This window comes from Fukomys damarensis, unplaced genomic scaffold (genome assembly GCF_012274545.1).
Source record: "Fukomys damarensis isolate Sample0158 unplaced genomic scaffold, DMR_v1.0_HiC HiC_scaffold_19, whole genome shotgun sequence".
In the NCBI taxonomy this organism is placed as follows: domain Eukaryota; kingdom Metazoa; phylum Chordata; class Mammalia; order Rodentia; family Bathyergidae; genus Fukomys; species Fukomys damarensis.
This window is the reverse complement of record NW_022900931.1, coordinates 49880948-49889062: the sequence shown is the minus strand read 5'-3', so window position 1 is coordinate 49889062 and position 8115 is coordinate 49880948. Positions and strand designations below refer to the sequence as shown.

At 42.7% G+C, this 8115-nt stretch overlaps 1 protein-coding gene across 5 annotated transcripts in view; it reads left to right on the top strand.

The window, feature by feature from the left end:
* Cd1d (CD1d molecule) overlaps nt 1–8115 on the top strand; it is a 53919-nt gene that overhangs the window by 37322 nt on the left and 8482 nt on the right. Inside the window, exon 2 of one of the 5 annotated variants that reach the window (XM_033765703.1) lies at nt 844–956. The exons of 3 other annotated variants lie outside the window; for them this stretch is intronic. The gene's annotated coding sequence lies outside the window, so the exon portion shown is untranslated. Of the gene's footprint in view, nt 1–843; nt 957–8115 lie in introns of those variants that run through there. One more of the 5 variants, XM_010641028.3, reaches the window with a different exon arrangement.

Sequence of the window (8115 nt, the reverse complement as noted above, 5' to 3'; positions counted from 1 at the left end):
AAAAAAAAAGAAAAAAAATATATATAAGCCAGTACGAGGCAGTGTAAATCTAGCATTTGATATTCATCGTGTCAGTTTTCACTGAACTTCTTTGCAAATGTGTTTACTGAAGTCAGTATGGCATGGTCATTCATAAATAACAAGTGGTACAGTGGGCCCTTGAATTAGGGACTCAATTCATTCACAAAGGCTGCTTGTAACTCGAAGTTGGTTATAAGTCAAGACTTATTTTTCCCATAAGAAATAATGGAAATGCCCACAATGCATTCCAAACCTTCCAAAGCACCCCTTAACCAACCTTTTCATAATAAAAAGGGTTGTATAATGTGCATAATTTACAAGAAACACCAAAAACTTTCCTAGTGTATTCACCAGAAACATAAAAAATGTGCCTAGTTTATTAGAAAAAACAATTTCATATTCTACTCACCATTCAAGTTGACATCTTTGGCTTGCAGGAAGGGAGGTTGAAATAAAGGTGGTTATTGTCTGGAAGGAGAGTCCCCTTCCCTAAGAACATAGGAAATCTATCTCTAGTGTCTTTTCTGTCCTTGTCAGACTCTGTAGCCCATTAGGACCTGCTTCTGGCTCACTAGTTCTCAACCTTTTCAGAAATAAAAACTAAAACTGGCCTAAGGTTGTCTGTTGCTGTCTTTTCTTTAACACTGTTCTGTAGTATGACATGATATAGTCATTGGGCAGGTGAATGGAATGATTGACTATTTCTCAGTTTGTGTGGGTCTTCTCTACAAATGTTTGTAGCTCTGTCCATGTTTTCAGGATTTCCTTTATTTCTGAAGAACTGTGCTGTACTGATTGTTGATAACTCCCCCTCCTCTTCAGCAAGCTTCTCAGCTGCCATTCTCTGTTGGTCACCCAGAAGTCACGGAAGTTCCTCTGAAGACAGTTCCGTGAGTGTTCCTCCCCCAGTTCCTCAGCATCACCACTGTCTACTGGTAAGTCTGCAGACTCTTCTGTCATAACAGTCGTCAACCATAGGGTCCACTGAAGGCTCAGTCTCCTCTATAACAGCCTTCAAAGCCTCTCTCCTGTATAATCTTAGGCCACATTTTCTTCTCAGTGTCTTTAGAGAGACATTGGCCCAGGATTTCTCAGTTAACCCCACACAAGAAAGGATGTTGTAGTGTTTCTTCCAGAATTCATTTAAGGGTTAAATCTATGTCCAAGACCATCTGGAAGCACTTCAGGAACAGTTCCTCCGTGTGTAGCTTCTTACAGTTAGCTATAACCTGGTGGTCCATGCAGTAGAAGGAGTTGTATTGGGGGATGAACTCGACTGAGAGCCATGGGAGTTTTTGAGCCATTTCTTCCAAATCCCATAGGTGAGCAGAGCATTGTCCATGATGAGGAGAGCTTTGAGTGAGAAACGTTTGTCCTCTAGATATTTCTTAACAGTAGGACAGAAAAGCCTCTCTGATAACTCAAGAAAAATACTCTTGCTACCCAGGCTTTTGCGTTAGATCTCCGCATAGATCCCTAGCCTATGCTTCATGACTTTATGTTTTCTGAACTCTCTAGGGGTCTCAGAGTGACAAATCAAGAGAGGTTTATCTTGAGGTTACCATAGGCATTAACACATAGCAATAAGCTTAGAATATCCTGATATGCTTGTGGCCTGGTGTTTTCTCTTCCTGGGTAAGGCATGTTTTCCTAGGCATTTTTTTCCAGAAAAGGCCAGTTTCAGCACAGTTGAAAACTTGAGGAGCACAAAAGCCAGTTCTCTGTGTTATGCTTTGAAGGAGTGTATATACTCTTCAGCACCCCTTTTATCAGCACTGGCTGCTTCACCGTGCCTAGTTACTCTATGAAGTCCAGTTCTCATTTTAAAATTATGTAACCATCCCTTACTGGCTCAAAATGTTTCACCATTATCACCTTTTAATGGATTATCCTTTCCTAGAGGTACATTAATTGCCCTAGATTTTTCACAAATTATAGACTCAGATAGGACTATCACCTGCCATCTGCCTACATATATCCACACTCCTAATAGCCTTTCTACCTTGTCTGACACATCTTTAGCAACACTAGCTTCCTTATACAACACTTTTCTCTGTAAGATTGTTGCAATGTTGGATTTTGATATGCTGTACATATAGTGAGGTCAGTCACACAAAGGCCACTCTCATATTTCTCCACAGTTTTCTTTTTTTCAGTTGTGATTGCTTTCTTTCTTTTCTTTTTTTGGGGGGGTACTGGGGATTGAACTCAGGACCTTGTACTTGCGAGGCAGGCAGCAGAACCACTGAGCTAAAACCGGCCCATAATTGCTTTCTTTACTGTCCTTTCCTTTCTTAGTTTCTTTTCTAGCTTTGTGGGGGGCCATTTTCCATATACTTTTTTTTTTTGTACTAGGAATCGAACTTGGGACCTTGTGCTTTTGAGGCAGGGGCAGAACCACTGTGCTGAATCCCCAGCCCCGTGGGGGCCATTTGAGAGCAGAATTTGTATATGAAGCCCTGATTGAAATCATATCCATAGACATGCTTATCTGGGCTTAGACTGACTCTTACATATACTTCCATAAGCTTTTTATTTTTATTTTATTGGTACCAGGGATCAAACTTGGGCCCTTGTGCTTGCAAGGAAGGCAGCAGAACTACTGAGCCAAGTCCCTGGCCCTTCCATAAGCTTTTTTAGCATAGCCAGTCTTTGTTTACAACTGTGCAAGCTATAGCCTTCAGGTCGTAACTCAAGACTTTGTAAGTTAAAACTGAAATGCTAGTTATAACCCAAGTCATTCATATGTGAGGTCGGTCGTAACTCAAGGGCCCACTGTAATAGCGTTCAGCTATTTTTTTTTTCAGTAAATCATGCTAGACACTGTGTTTTAAAGAGATTTTTACTTTTATGAGTACATGTTTGCTGTCCATAATGATTACATTCTTCGTGGGGTGTTGGCACATGTACACAACACATCTTAATTCTTTTCTTCATCCTGTTTCTTTCCCTCCCCTCCTCCCCCAGGTTCTGTGCTGGGAGATACTGAACTGAAGAAAATAAGCTCTGTCTTTAGTCTTATCTTCCCAAGGAGTAATCTGTAATGCGAGCTATGTGCAGAAACAAGATTTAGAGTTAGGTCCAGTCGAGACAGAAGAGGACTTGTTTGACTCTGGTTGGGTTCTGTAGTAGAAGGCTTGAAGTAATCATGAGAGATGGGGAGGGCATTAAAATTACAATTTTTTCCCATTTCCTGCCCTTCAAACCTTCTCTTTCCCATGTACAAAAGCATTGTTTTCATTTTTCCTTCCGTCCTGTTTTTTATTTTAAATCTCTGTCCCTTCCTTCTATCTTCACTCCTCCTTCCCTTTCCCCCTTCTCATTTGAACATGTTCTTCCTACTTCCCAATATCCATCATAGACATATTTAAAAAAATGAGACTTTAATAAAAAACAAACAAACAAACATTTGCTGCAGCAAATGTTAGGCATGGTGGCATAAGCCTGAAATCCCATTACAAGGGAGGCTGAGGCAGGAGGATTGTAGCAGTTTCGAGGCCAGCCTGAATTACAGAGTGAGACCCTGTCTCAAAAAACAAAACAACAACAACAACAAAAAATGCCTAGCATTTGCCATATGTCTGACCCTGGCACTGGGGATGCTGAGGTAAATGGAGACACCCCATCCTGCAGGAGATCATAGACTAATTGGGGATAGTGTGGTAGGTAGTGGTATGGGACGAGAGCTGTAAGAGACATGCACAAGCTTCTATGGAAAAAGGAAACCATCACTTAGCTCCCATTGAGTGGGAAGGGGTATCGGCGAGGGGAGTTCCTGGATTAAATAGTGTGAGAAAGGTGGGAAGATTTGGAATTAGTTTGGGGTGGGAATGGATAAGCTAGGACAGCCAGAGTGTGTTACTAGGAGACATTGGGTTAAGATCGACTAACAGATGCTGAGTACCTAATATGTGCCAGGTGACTTATACACATGAATCCATGTAAACCTAATAATGAAATTTCATAAGGAAGGAAATGGAAGCCTGAGAGACAAATGAGTTCTTTTTTTTTTTTGGTACTGGGGATCGAACTCGGGTCCTTGCGCTTGCAAGGCGGGCAGCAGAACCGCTGAGCTAAATTCCCAGCCCTAAAATGAATTCTTTATAAAGCAAGGAAACTTGATTTTAAATCTTCCTTCTAAGCTCTTATGTACAGAGTGTCTCCACTTTTAAAAGCAATTGAAGGAAAACTAAACAGAATTTCTTGCCTGATTTCTCTTACTGTCATTAAAAACAAAACTCTGGCATTCTTGTTTGTACAGATGTTTGGCCTCACTTTCGTACTTTCAACCCTTCCTACTCCAAGCACACCAGGTGTTGGAACAAAGGAGCTATGATTTCTTTCCAGTGATCCCTTCTCCTAGTGGGAGGTGTATTGTCTCGTAGTTAAGAAATTCATTTGCTGCCACCCTTTAACTGTATAGCCCTTGTATTTCTAAGACTTGGTTTTCTCATCTGGACACTGTGGTCGACAATGTTACCAACTTATCAAGCTGTTGTGAGAATCAAAAGTGAAGAAAATGAATGTCAGGTGCTTAGCATAGTACTGACATGTGGAAGCTGCTTATGAAATAAAAGCATTGCTCTAAGAGGCAGGTTCACTTCCCTAAACTCAAGTTTCATTCATTGTGCTGAACCTTGGTTGACATCTCACCTTCTCTGACACCGCGGTTCTAGGCTGGGGGCAAAACAGGAACTGAACAAAGGGTCAGGGAAACTAGTGTAGGATTGGCATCTCTACATCACTGGGCAGGCCTTCAGGCTCCCCTAATACAGGCACATTTCCGTTTGGGAGATGGATGAGTGCTCTAGTCAGAAGCTGGAGCACAAGGGAGTCTTAGTTACTTCCCTCCTTGGCGGGACAAAGTACCTGATTGATGCCTGCAGCCTGAAGGAGCAGAGATTTGCTTTTGCTCACATTTCAGTCTGCCCGCTCTGAGACAGGACAGCATGGTGCAGGTGCAAGGTGAGGCATAGCTGCTCTCCACATGGCAGACAGGAAGCAGTGAGACAGAAAAGGAAAGGAGCTGGCAAGGAGACAAAGCCTTCCAGGCTGCACCCCAATGACCTGCCTCTTCTGAACAGACCCCGCCTCCTAACAACAAGTTAGCTAGAAGCCCCCATAATCCACTGGAGACCAGGAGAGGAACAAAGGGCAGGGGCCTGAGTAAGCTAAAGACAAGGTGAGATAAACCTCAGGGGAAATTGGAGCACAGAAGGCAAAAAGCTAATGAAGTCTGCTGATGACAGGAAGTCTGGCAGGCGGAGTCAAACCTGCATTTTCACCGTCCTCTCCTCCTTTGTCTCTACCCAAAACCTGTGTATAAGCTTCTAGATTCGGATGCTTCCTTGGTGTTCTTCTTGCCTCCCTTGTCCAGCAAGGGCTTTTCTTTGGTCCTTTTAATAAACCAGACCTGGTACCAGCACTGTTCCCTGCTGCTTGCTGTTCTGTGGAGTCAGTGCATCACCTCAGAATGAGAACCTAGAGGGAGAGAGCTGGTTACACAGTCACCTTCTAAAAGCCCCACTTATGAGCACATGAGGTTCTTGGGAGACATCCCCATCGCAATGGGGAGATTTGACCCTGACGTGAGGAAGAAGATGGTGAAAGAATGGAGAGAGGAGGAGGAATTTGGGAAACTAGCTGGATAGGGACATGGATGGTGAGCTGAAAGAGACAGGAAGACAATAAAGGAAAAAGGAGGTGGAAGGAGAGGAAGAGGAGGGGCAGTGTGGTTTACAGAAGTAAGAGTGAAAACTCCAAGAGATAAGGCAACATATGGTTAAAAAACCTTTGGCATGTTTAGCTAGGTGTCTCTTAGGCAGGGTTATTCCTCAAAGGAATTTAGTTTATAAAGTATGGGTCATGGCGGGGGGAGGATAAGATTTACAAGATGGCAGGTGCTTCCCGTCTCTTTGAAAGTAAAGTTGGAGATTCTGAGAAAGTGACCATTCAGTTGTGTTTTCCTCCACCTTTTGGCTGCTCTAGGATTTATTTCATGGGTGGTTAATATCTTCTTCCCACACCCCAGTATCTCTAATGTACATGTTTAGATTACCAGGCTACTTGAGTCACTGATCACATGATAGGTGAGCCCATGAGATTAGAACTTTGTCACAAAATCACATTAGCAGAGAATTAGGATGTATTGTGTATATGTACCCCACAAGGAATGTAATCATTATGTACTGCAGACACTTACTAATAAAAAGAAAATTGGAACACTTACTCCTCATAGAAATCCCTTCAATACCACATTTGGCAGATGTTCATCTAGGTGCATTACGGACATCCTTGTCAGCAGAGTTCACCAAATATTAGATCATCTTTTACTGTACAATTCTACAAAGGTACAGATTTCTTCTGTGTTGAGCTGAAGTTTGGTAACTTTCACACACTGGCCCTAAGGAGCCTAGCTGATGCAACTGAAAAGTTAGTTCCAGTTTCTTTATGACAAAGCTTCAATCCCTGCCTAGACATCTGAGTCCTTTAGAGTTTTCCTTGTTTTGATGATTTAAGACCTTTCCTTATTCTGAGTGACATCTTCTGGACAGGATATGATTATACTTTCGATTAAGTTGCTCAGAGCAGTGCAACACTAAACATCATCCTGGACAATTTCTGGCAACAAGATCGAGATTAAGCTATTAGAAACTGCTCACCCATCCCAATGCATTCTGACTGCAGTGAGCCCTAAAGATTTAAAATACTACAATTAAACTGAAAAGTGTCTGCCTATAACACAGGGAAACATGAAATCCAGAATAACAAAGGTGAGTGACAGAGTTCTGGTTTTGCCTCAGTACGAGATTTGCTTCCCAAAGCCCACACAGGTTCAGAAGACTTAGCCAGGAGGAAAGTGAGAGGTGACATTTTGTAAGAGTTCCCCTTTATAAAGTTGAATCCTCCAGTAGGCATAAATTCTATAACAAGGAAAACAGAACACTTGCCCAGTGTCCCTGGGGAATGATGAGAAACTTGCTTTGGCCTTGGATAAAATAAAAAGAAGCAAGAAAAGAACTTCAAAGCATCAAAACCCTAGGCCTGTGATATGCACTGATTTGAGTACAGAATATTTTGTTGTCTGAGTAGTGTGAACCACAAATTGTGCTATGAACACAAGAATGAGTCCTGGCTACTGTTACTGCACTGTTGGGCAGAGTAGATGGTCTGTGCTGTGTCTGCCTATGTTGGATCTTTCCTGGGAGAATTTGTGGGGAAGTCTACAGAAAGGAACTCAGAGTCTAAAAGTAGCAGGTCCAGCAGGCCAGTCGACCAGGAGTCAGGCATAATCTGTTCTTAAGCAAATCAGTTTTCTTTTATTGAGGAGAGGACACTCCTAAGGAGGAGGAGAAGGCGGCAGCTTGGTGAATGGTTGAGTGCCCCAGGCCTGGGTCATCTCTGTGTCGCTAGAATTTGGGAGTTGGTAGGGGTGGGTGGTCATGGCTTCGTCCACAATGGTAAGACTCCACGGGCAGTGCCCAGGTTGGGCTTACTCTTTTAATGTTTTTAGTGTGTCAGAAATGTGATACTTGGACTGGTCAGAAGTTTTGTAAGACTGAATAGTGTAGAAGCAAATTAAAATCGCCTGTAGTGTTTTCACCGGGATACATCCTCCTCTTCTGACGCAAAGACCGAGTTGGAGATTTGAAGCCACGGCCACCCTCATGGTGATCAAGAACTTTGCCACTGAGCAAATCCCAAAGTCTTCCTTTGTAGTTTTAACCGGGTCGGAGTTTTAACACAGATGCAACTTTATTTCTGCCTTGCTTTAAAAACTTAGTGGTTATTACAAACTGTGCCGCTATAAACATGGGTGCACATACTTCTCTGTGATATGATTCTTTTAGTTCTCTTGGAAAGATACCCAGCAGAGGGATGGCTGGGTCAAATGGAACCTCCAGTCCAAGCTCTTTGAGGTATCTCCATATTGATTTCCATAGTGGTTGCACTAGTCTGCACTCCCACCAACAATGGAGAAGGGTTCCTTTCTCCCCACAACCCCGCCAACATTTGTTATTGTGTGATTTCTTGATAGCAGCCATTCTTTGTGGGGTGAGGTGGAATCTCAGTGTTGTTTTCATCTGCATCTCT